At 32.8% G+C, this 11,753-nt stretch overlaps 1 pseudogene; it reads right to left on the bottom strand.

Annotated features, from left to right (window-relative positions):
- Positions 1 to 7,158: 7,158 nt before the first annotated feature.
- LOC126732976 (BEL1-like homeodomain protein 8) lies at positions 7,159 to 9,957 on the bottom strand (annotated as a pseudogene).
- Positions 9,958 to 11,753: the final 1,796 nt, after the last annotated feature.

The following is an 11,753-nucleotide window of genomic DNA, read 5'->3' as shown; positions in this document are numbered from 1 at the left end:
TAAACTATAATATATGCTTGCATGGCTGCATGAGCCGAATGCAATCTAAGCTTTTATTTTATATAATTTTAACAATCAAGTACGGGAATCATACCGCAAGAAAAGCATAGTTAAAGATCCTTGAAAACAACTTTGACAATTATTCTCAATTCACGTGTTTATTAATTTCAGTTCCAATAGGGAATTTTTTGTTACAAATGTAAGTTTTTATGTACTTCATGGCGCAAAAGCTTTAATATATATAATACACATGCAAGTATGCAACACATGAACTATCACCTGTCTCTCATCACTTGGAGATTCGATTGTCATTTATCAATTATATGTAGCACACAATCCTACCTTGCACTTGGTGTGAGCATAAAAAAAAAACGTCGTTGCATCATTCTATATGTTTTTTTAATATTAGCAGGGCAACTTGATGCATTAGAGAGCCTTAGGTGAAAACTGAATTGAGGTCTTTTATATATTTAAATGACTTTAAAAAAAATTAAATATTACTTAACCACATAGATGAAAAATTACTAATTAACCACATAGAATTTGTTTTTTAAAAAGCTTATATACACAAAATTTGACAAAACTTTTCATACATGTTGATGTGATAGATTGATAATAGTAAGTAAAAAAATGATGTTAATGGTGGACCTAAATGAGAACTAGTAAAATTTTGCCAACTCAACTATTGTGAAATTTTGTGTATTTTGTGCCTTTTTTTTTTTTTTTTGAGAAGTGTTACATTTGCAATCTTTTCACAACAAATTCTAGGTGTTAAGTTATTACCAGTTCTAATTTGAGTCCTCTACTGAAATTACTTTTTTTCCCCGCTAATAACAAGTAATAACATGATACTTAGGATTTGTAAAAATGTTGCGAATGTAACATTTCTCTCTCTTTTTCTTGTTTTTCATTTGATAAAAAAATACTTTTTATTTATTGGCTAATATTTGGATTTAATTAATACTATTACAATGAAATAAATAACTCTATTGATTAAAAACTGGAGGCATTTTTCTACTTGGGTGCGTTAGGCGAAACTATCTCATTCACCTATAACATAGAGCCGGTCCAGGATCCTGCCGATACGACCATTTGATATGTATAACACAGATCATGGTGAAATACCTACCATGTGTAATTGCTCTCAATGCCTGAGATTGAGAATTAAGAAAAGCAATCTTCTATCTCAACTATTCAATAAAAAAATTAAAAAAAAAAGTTTTTTTTTTAAATGTGAAAGTTAAAAGGTGAAAGAAGAAGAAAAAAAAAAGTGAGAATAATAAGAGTAAATGCACATGGTGCAATACCGGTATTGCACTGAATCTTGACAAGTACAGCACTGTTTTTGTGCCTGATGTTCAAATTTGAATTATATTTGGAGTCTCTTTATGTTGACCTTGGCTTGGACTCCTTACCGTGTGGGACAACAATACATAACAAGGAATTAGTGCCTAATTAAATCATTTAGTTGTCTCGAATTGGAATTTTATTCCTCTATAAGCAACTAATTCTTTTTTCTTTTTTTTTATACAGTGATAGTTAGGGTTGAGGGAGATTTAAACATGAATGTCTCAGTTATAAATATTAAAAGATACCAACCACACATTTCCAGGGTTTGGAGTTATATATGCACATGATTAGTTCATTATATATTATTATTTAGTCTTAGCTTTTGTAAACTGGGAGAGACAACTCTTTCGATGTATTTGGAATCTATATTTTGTGAAAGATATGTGTCACTCATGTAATTTCTTTATTTTGCAAAAGTAACTTTCTTCTTGACATTGCCAATGAATGGAGGCCTGACATAAATTTTTTTATATTGTGTATTATATTTTTCTATTTTTATTTCGCATAAATCCAATATAATTAACTGTAATCACTATAAACTGGTTTCAAAGATTCTGTTATCTCAACAAAGTGGTATTAGATTTGTGGGTTCTTTATTTGAATTTTGGGAATTTTATTTAATCTTTTCGGCTCTTTTTGGACAGAAACTAATTGTTCCAATAGCCACCAATTCTATTTGATTATATAGTTATTTGTTCAATTGGGATTTTCAGGATGCAGGCAACAGTTTCATCGACAACAAAATTTGAGATAGAAAACTTAAAGAGAGAAGTTTAGTGAAGACTTTGTTTTTGATAATCCAAAATTCCAAGGGAAATAGAAATCTAAGATAAAAAGCTACAACCTCACCATGAGTACCTTGAAGAATTGTCAATACAGTTCAAAGAAGTTGATTTTCATTACTTGTCTCGAACATGGATTTTTCTTTGGTTGCTAAATCAGCATCCTTTCTAAACATTGGTGAACGCTCAATTATGTAAGTTCCGCATTTAGGGCTATATGTAAACACCCTATTTTGTAACTAGAGAAAAATCAAAATTTCCAAGGAAACCTATGTCTAGGGGTTAAAATGTTATTTCATAAGTTCAAGGATAAAAGGTTCATTTCATGAAGTTAAAATTCCTAGGGGTAAAATGGTCATTTCCCACACAAAAGTAGAGCTATGTTTATGTTAGGTTCTAAGTTTTTAGGAACTAATGTATTAGAACTTCAATTTGTATATGTTGGCAAACCATGATCAAAACATTTAGTCTAGGTTTAGATGTGCTCAAAGTTTGGTTTGATGTAAGTTTTGTATCAAGTAATTGCAGGAAATTACTATTTAATTTTTGCAAGGTTCGATCAATCAAGAATCGTGGATCAGCAATTTTCTGCAGAATTCTCAAACTAGCCCAAGCCCATATGACGTGCAAGATTAAGTGTTCCACTCCAAGTATAAAAGGAAAAACTCTAACTACATTTTACAGGTCTTTGTTGAGTTGTGTGTTGAATTTTTTGTGAGATCTGAGAGGTGTTTGCCTTCAAACGCACACATAGAGCTATTAAGATCAAGATTCACATCAAGAACTTAATGATTGCTTTAGTTGCTACATAAAAAACTTTCAAGAAGATCTTAAACCTTTGAGAGGTATCTCAAAGTCACAACTTGTGACTGCTGTAGATCAAGGAAAGAAGTAGTCTGTAAACTCAGAGTTGTCACGTGGTCGTGGTAGTAAGTTTTCTACACGAGGTAATAATAGGATGTTAGTGGTCTAAGTCTTATTGTACAAACTTCAATTCTTTCATAGTGGATCTATTTTTACCTTGAAGATAGCTAGGTTAAATCTTCCCCATATTTTTTACAAGTTTGGTTTTCCTAGGTCATCAAATCTGTGTGTTATTTACTTTCCGCATTATATTTGTTTTACACATATTTGTTTAACCTAGTTTTAATTAACAAACTTGTTAATCAACTTGGCTTAATATTATGTTAAACATATTGTGTTAAGGGGTTTAAAACTAATAGTTTAATCTATATCTATATATAATAATAATAGATGAAACCGAGAGAAATTCAAATTAGAATTCCAAATTAGAATTTCAATTTTATTCCATGTGTCCTAAATTATTTATTTTTAAAGAATTTTATTTCTTAATTTTAGAATCAAATGTGGGACCACATCATAAATATCCATCCAAGTTATTAAGTACAAAAACTAAAGAATCTAAAATAAATGAATCCTAAAAAGAAAAAAAAATTTTAAAAAAAAAAAGTGCTTCACAATTTTTTTTTTTTTTTAAATGGACAATTTACATTTTATACCTAATAATATCCTTACAAAAATTTTTAAAGAGTTAACAAAATATAAAAATGACTATCAATAGTATTTAAATTATTTATATATATATATATATATGTATAAAAATTATATTATGCATCTTATTGTATATCTTTAGGTGTATCCATGCATATGAATGGGGTTACAAGCTAGTATATGATAATAAGTGAAGCTAAGAGAAACTCAAATTAGAATTCCAAATTAGAGTTCCAATTTTGCGTCATGTGTTTTAAATTATTTATTCTTAAAGAGTTTTATTTCTTAATTTTAGAATCAAATGTGAGACCACATCATAAATATCCATCCAAGTTATTAAGTACAAAAACTAAAGAATCTAAAATAAATGAATCCTAAAAAGAAAAAAATTTAAAAAAAAAAAGTGCTTCACAATAATTTTTTTTTTTTTTAAATGGACAATTTACATTTTATACTTAATAATATCCTTACAAAATTTTTTAAAGAGTTAACAAAATATAAAAATGACTATCAATAATATTTAAATTATATATATAGGAATTATATTATGTATCTTAATGTATATCTTTAAGTGTATTCATGTATATACATGGGATTACAAGCTAGTTGGAAACTAATGACTGATCAAGATTCATTAGTGGAATGACAATCTTTAAAATGGAATCGAATTCATATTTTAAAGGATCATTGGTTTTAATTGGTCCTTATATAGGCACGATTAGAATTAATTAGACATAAAATTCTCATTGGCCTAACTCAAAACAAAAGATGAACACACATGCATGGAATGAAACCTATAGAATAACTGGACATTTTAAATTGTTACATGAATTGTCTATTTTCATAAGTGAATAATTAATTCATAACTAAAAACCCTAGTCTCTTTTAGGGTCAACCTAATCAGAAGAGGGGTTAGTCATGATAAAATTTATTTATACATTCCTTGAAATGCCAAAAAATCAAAGCAAAAATGGATAATGATGAAATTGGGCATCAAAAGTGATGATCAACACTTTGACCCTAGCTTAAAGTGCCAATCGCATACAAAGAGCCTACTTTCAGCACTTTGATGCTGAGGCAGAGCAATTTGATATTTTGTTTTTATTGTCTGATAGTCTTCCTTTTTTCAACATTTTTTGTATAAATACATCTCATTTATCAGAAAATTTTAAATAAATAAAATAAAAAAATAAATCCCACGGGCCACAAGAATCAAACCACCAAAAAAAACCCTCTTTTATAAAAAGGAAAAGAATCAACATCAATGAGGACTCAAGCTCGGCCAGTTTTGGAATTTCTTGTGTAAAGGTTTGGAAAGTGGCAAAAATACCTTCACCTTTGGAAAACCTCCTCCAAAAACCACTAAATTGAAGGCTTATCCTCACCATTTTTACAAGCACAAAAATACTTCAACTACTTGACTTTTCCCATTCAAGTATGAATTAGTCCTCAAGTCCCAGCCAAAGCCATAAAATTGATTCCCCTCAATCACTATTTTTATCATCCAAATCCATCCATATGAAAGCCTTTCAACCCCCATCAATTTTGAACAAGATGGCCCTAGTTTTCTAGGTGTTTCCCGGCAAACGATCGTCTCATTAAATCTAAAAAATGTTAGCAGCCCCAATGGCATCACTAGCACTATTCCTCTACTTTAAAATGGAGAGAAGGCCCGTGGATCCTTGAGAAAAGATGGAGACTTGATCATCAACAGAGTTCGTGTTCGAAGATAGGAGCCTACAAAGGAAGGCCATCATCAAGCTCTTTATTTGGAGGGGTGCGTGCAACTAAATTTCAAAAGTAATTTTCTTGATTTATTGCTTTAGAATGTTAGCTACACTTTTGTGTTATAAATAGGATATCATGGATTGATTAATGATATGTGGGGTTGATATGTCACGTATGATAATGAGAATCATGAAATGAATGATCATATGAGCTAGAATTTATTCATATTCACATTCATGATATCATGCATGATCATTCTAATTGTGTGATACCCCTACAGATTTCACTTGATGATTTAATTTAAGGAAATTCTAGGGAATGTTACGAATGTATGATTCAAACCCAACCAAATGTTGGATTGATGAATTGCGTTAACCTCTCAATCATGATCATCAGGCTTTATGGTTAAAGGTTGCATTTCTTCTTCTTCTTTTTCCATGTACACTAACTTCTTAATTTTTATGGATTTCAAGTTTTTTAGCTTAATTATCCCCATGTGTTGTTTTCTTATTATCATTTATTTTTATGTATGATATGATCTTTCTAAATATGTCTGTTTGATTGCTAATAATGACAAGATTATAATTGACCATTAATTCCTAATAAACTGAACTTTAAATTGGGTCAGGATGGGCACTTACATCTCCTCATTTCATCACCTAGCCTCTAAACTTAGATTTTAAAATCTATATTAGACTTTCAGCAAAAAAAGAAAAATCTATATTAGACTTGTTCCATTGTAATTTTTGTTATTTACATTATAACTAGGAGATTAAACCCAAGTAATTTGATTTGAATCTTTTATTTTTCATTGTTCAATAGAATGAAGGAAATAAATTTTATTCTTCAAGAAAATGTATATTTATTGTTTTCCTGATCTTTTCCCTTAAATAAATAAATTGTTGTCTTCATTTGTAAATCTAGTAATCTAGAAGCGTGGGCATTGTTAGTTAAGTCTCTATTACAAGACTTGCTATCTAGGCCCTAAGGTGATTCCCGAAAAATATTGGTCCTCACAATGGTTAGCAGGTTGATAATTATTTTGGGGCTATTTTTGTTGGACCAAAATAAGAATCTAAATGCAATCTTTAAATCTTTTGAACTTGTTTTACTTGTTGGAATTTTGGGAGTCTAGGTAAGGCGCAAATCAAACATTTAGGACTCATTAAGGATCTGGCCATATATGTTAGTGAGTTCGTTCCATATTCACGATTTTTTGTTTGATTCGTGTAAATGAGGATTGTAGGAAAGATTTCATGTGTGCGGGTGCCCATGTTCAAGGACTTTGTCAAAGAGACCATTAATTTGTCAGTGGTCTGGAAGTAACCATTTTGTATAAATGAGTCATCAAAATAATTTTGTAAAAAATATTTCACAGTGAATTTATAATATACATGTGCATTGTACAGATATTGAGAAGTTTTAATTTAATTTCATCAACTTCCTAAATATCTCACAGACAACACAAGCATGACCTCCTTATAGCTCAACCACATCCTCGTATTTCCAATGAAAATTCAAAATTCAAACCTTCCTTCCCCATTATAACTATCCCATTATCAAAAATGAAAAATGTATATGGTTCTGACTTAAGAGACATATGTTAGTGTTTTTTTTTTTTTTTTTCTGGGGGGGGGGGGGGGGGGGGGGGGGTTGGTTTGCATGGGGGAGGGTGTCGTAGCGCACGCACTAGAGACTTTCCAGGAGGCCCTCTATCTCTCTCATTTAGGTTTTTCTTTTTTTTTCATACAAGGATATTTCATAATTGCCTCACCTAAGAAATTAGTAGTGGACGGTGGAAAATATATAGCATATCATCTTAAAAGATTACAAATATGATATCAGGCGATTCAAGCCACATTACAAGGATGAATGGTCTCTCACCATCACGCATCCCCTACGCAGGATCTACTAATAATGGATGACTCCTTTAAGAAATCATCTATTTGTCAATATACACAACTTCAGAGAGGCCAATGCATAATGAAACATGGTGGCAGTAAGGAGCCGTGTCTTCTCCCTTTATTCACTTCCAATGCTGCTGGCAACAAGCATTATATAAATCAGCCCACAAAATCATGAATCATCTGCCCTCCAAATTGCTGCCTAAGCTGATCCTCCTGTTGCTGCAACTGGTGCTGGTGCTGGTGCTGGTGCTGATGCTGATGCTGATGCTGTGCATTTTCTGCACCATGCCTGAGACCCAATGTAAGGGAAACAGCTCCAACTCCAAGTCCCCCAATCTCGAGGCCACCTCGCTGGTATGGGACAAAACCCATCAATGATGACCCATCCATGTTTGTTGGAATCTGACAATCTATTCTGCTTCTCTTGATTCCACTGCTCTGCATCAAGTCCATGTCCAGTGCTCAGTGAGGACTCCATACCTAAGCATTCCATCTGCTTATTGTGCATTGCATTAATGCTTAGATTGTTAGGGAGTTGGTCACGGCTACCTTCAGCAGCTGAGTTTCCACCATTCTTGTTGGAATTTTGATTGGCTTCTGCCACACCTTTAGTTTCGAGCATGTGTATTTCTTCAACCATTGGTTTCCAAACACGCACGCGGGCATTTATGAACCAGTTCGACACCTGCATTTATCAGTCAAAATATCACCACGGCTAAAACTCATGTTTTTTCATACAAAGGTCAGTATGGTTATGAGTTATGACCAATATTCTTAATCCAAGCAGCAAACTCGGGAGAAAGAAAAGAAAGTATAACAATACATTTCTAGATACTACTATTTGTAGGCACAAGCCAAACTCCACATAGCCCAACAGGAACTTCTAGCTAGACCATAATTAAATCAACAATGCTACAACATCACTTTCATTGGGACCACTACTGACATCATTTTTATTATACACCAATCACAATCTATCATATCAGTAGTTGTCTAATAATTATTGACATTATTAGACTTACTGTAATTAAATGGGATCAAAACACTAAGGTTTGGGAGTGGTGATTTTTATTGTATAATTTGATAGTTAAGGAAGGGAAAACTTGAATCATGGACTTCTTTGTTGAATACCAAGCAATACCAATTGAGCTACGAGTAGAGGGAGGGGGGTGTTGATTTCTTTAATTGAGAATGTTCTGTCATGCTACTATACTAGATTGGCTTTAATACCACCACACACCAATTTAGACAACCAAACAAATTGATTTAAGATGCTGAATTATGTAATAAAAATTAATTAACCTTACCTGGTTTCGAGAAAGACCTGTTTGAGTGGCTAACATGTGCTTGTCTGTGTCCGTGGGGTACCTAAAACAGCATCATCCATAAACACAACAAATTCACATGATATTAAAATTGTAAAACAAACAAATCATGCAGAGTGGCTTACGGGTGAAGAAAATGTTCAAATAGCCAGGCTCTAAGAATAGCGACCGAACGTTTTGGTAGGCCTCTCTGGGGCCTCCAGACATGTTGGGTTTCAAGGAACCCCACATTGCCCCCACCATATTTGTGCCTTTGCAAGCTCTGGTCACTACAGAACAAGTCCAATTGGGTATTGGGGTAAGAGTTCAACAATAGGTTGGTATAAGATACTAGGATTCCTTTACTTGTAACCGCTTGTTTTGATAATAGTGGATTCTCGGGAGTGATGACCTTAAAATCACTTGGTGGGGTTTTTGCCATGTAGGTTTTCCCAATTCGTAAACAAATCACCATGTCAATTTAATTTCCGCTGCACTTAGTTTCATTAGTGATTTGTTTGTGCTACCACACGATTTGCATGTTAATTTAATTAATTAATAAACTTGGCTAATTAATCAATTAATTAATCACAAGGGGTCAATACGTTTTTTGGCCTATCAATGACAAAGCATGCTTAGATGTATGATTAGGGTTGGTGATGCGATGAATACTTTGATGCCATGCTAGATGAATGTTAGGACCTTTGATATGTGATGCTATGATTAGATGAATGGTAGGTCTTTGTTTGTAAGCATGATAGATGTGTGGTTAGAGATATTTGATTTCATGTTGAATGTTAGACAAGTGCTAGTGTGTGTGTGAGTGAGAATAACGATATTAATTATGCCTTTAATAGGGTTAAGACATAAAATACAATGATGGGAAGTCAACCTTAGGGTTAGGCGGTTTTGGGTGCCTAACACCTTCCCAAAACCGTACCTTAACTCCAAACTCATATATCTGGTAATAAGATCAAAAAGTCCTTCCCAAAAGGACGCTATATATATGGTTCTTAGACCATTGCGAAAACTAGGTGGCGACTCCCCCCTTGCGTCCATAGTTCCCTTGGCAATTTTCACTTCAAAGCTATCTTCAGTAGACAATGACAGTTTTAACAACATCCAAATAGAAATATCCAAAAAATTGTGAGTGTTACCAGTGTCTATCAAAATAACCATTTCTTGATGATTAATCTTTCCTTGGACTCTCATTGTACTTGGAAATGGACTGCCTAACAAAACATAAAGGGTTATAGTAGCAGTTTGGTCAAGCAATTCTAGTTGTAACTCTAACTAAGCAATGTTTTCAACTGATATCTCTTCAAGATTTGCATCTATCTCAGTCTCTAGCACTTGCGATTGCAACCCTTCCATGAAAACGACTTTTAGTGACTTAGGATATGTTTGGTAACTTTTTTTTTTTCCATTATTTTCTGTTTTCAAAAACAATTTTCTATTTTTAAGACTAAAAAACTTGTTTGGCAACCCAAAATGGACAGAAAACAAAAACTGTTTTTGATAGTTTTTAGACCCCTTAAAAACACAATTAGATTAACCTAGGTAATTAGCCAAGTGATTACTTAGTCCAAATTACAAGTCTAGGTTATCACAATTAAACAATCATATCATGCATAGCAGCTAAAAGATAAATAACACAATGATATGATAACCCAGGAAAACCAAACTGGTAAAAAAACTTGGGGAGGATTTAATCTAACTATCCTCAAGGTAAAAAGCAAATCCACTAGAAAGAATCAAAGTTCATACAATAAAACTTACAAGCCCCCACGCTCGACTTCTTATTGCTACCCACCAGTAGAACTTACTGACACGACCACGTGCAAGCTCCGAATCCACGGATTCCTTCTTTCTTTGACCTTTGCAAAACACGAACACCCCCGTTTGTGACTTTGAGATTCCACTCAAAGGTTTAGCAACACAAACTCTCATGTTTGTGACTCCAAGACCACCCTTGAAGGTTTAGATCATCAACACCTTTGATGACAAGAGAAGGCAGCAACTTCTACAACACCGGATCTTGAGATTCTTCAAAGAATAGCACCGGTAGAATACCTAAGAGAGATTTTTAGGAACAAAACCCTAAATACAAAAGAGGCACACTCTTTTCTCTCTGAAAAGCCACATAAAAACGTGTTTAGGGTTTCCTTTATATACTAGGAGAAGTAGATTAGAAAGCCTAATCCTAAATGGGCTTGAACTGCTGTTTGGGCTTAATTAAAATTCTGCAGATACGACTTTCGATCGATCGAGCCTGTCTTTCAATCGATCGAACCAGACAGATTATGAAATCTTCTTCCTGCAACTTGTATGTTCTTGAATCACATTGAGCATTGTCTAATAAAACCTATAGACTCTAAGATTGATATCTAGACAAGTTTGTGCTCACGATTTGCCAATTATTCTAAACATTTAGAACCTAACAGTTTTCAAAACTTAATTTGTGAAGAAACTGAAAACATGCAAAAGACTATTTTCAGTTTCTAATTTTCAAAAGTCAATGAAACATGCATTTAATTTAATGAATCTGTCTCATTTAATAGGTTAGCATTAGAGTTCAAATCCTAATAACAAAATATTTTAGTATTTTCTCTTTTTTTTTCAAAAAACTATTTTTTTTAATTTCAACTAACCAAACATGTTTTTTATTTCAAAAATACAAGAAAATTGTTTTTTCTTTATATTCTGAAAAACAAGTTTTTGAAAACAAAAAATAAAAGCTGTTACCAAACATAACCTTACATTTGTGCCCAATTTGCCATTTTTCTTCATAGTAGAAACACAAGCCTTTCTTTCTTCTGTCTTCAATCTGTTTAGTAGGAATCATCTGAAATCAACAGTCCAGCAACAGTAAAACATTTGGCCCAATGTTCGTCCATCAAAGTAGTATGAATTGAAGAAGAATTTGCAAACAATTTCATATTGAGAGTTGAGCAATCTAAATGAAATTTTTACTTTGATGGAGCAGTAAACAGAAGAGGAAGTCAAGTAGGAGTCGTGTTGGTATCCTCTAAGGAAGTACACATAACTATTGCAATCAAACTCAACTTTCTTGCCTCTTATAATGTAACTGAGTACGAGGCTTGTATCTCGGGCCTAAAAGCTGCAATAAATCGCATAGTAAATGACATAGAAGTTGATGAAGACTCTGC

The sequence above is a fragment of the Quercus robur genome, chromosome 1 (assembly GCF_932294415.1).
Source record: "Quercus robur chromosome 1, dhQueRobu3.1, whole genome shotgun sequence".
Classification (NCBI taxonomy): domain Eukaryota; kingdom Viridiplantae; phylum Streptophyta; class Magnoliopsida; order Fagales; family Fagaceae; genus Quercus; species Quercus robur.
The sequence above is the reverse complement of the archived record's forward strand: the minus strand, read 5'-3'. Positions and strand labels throughout refer to the sequence as shown.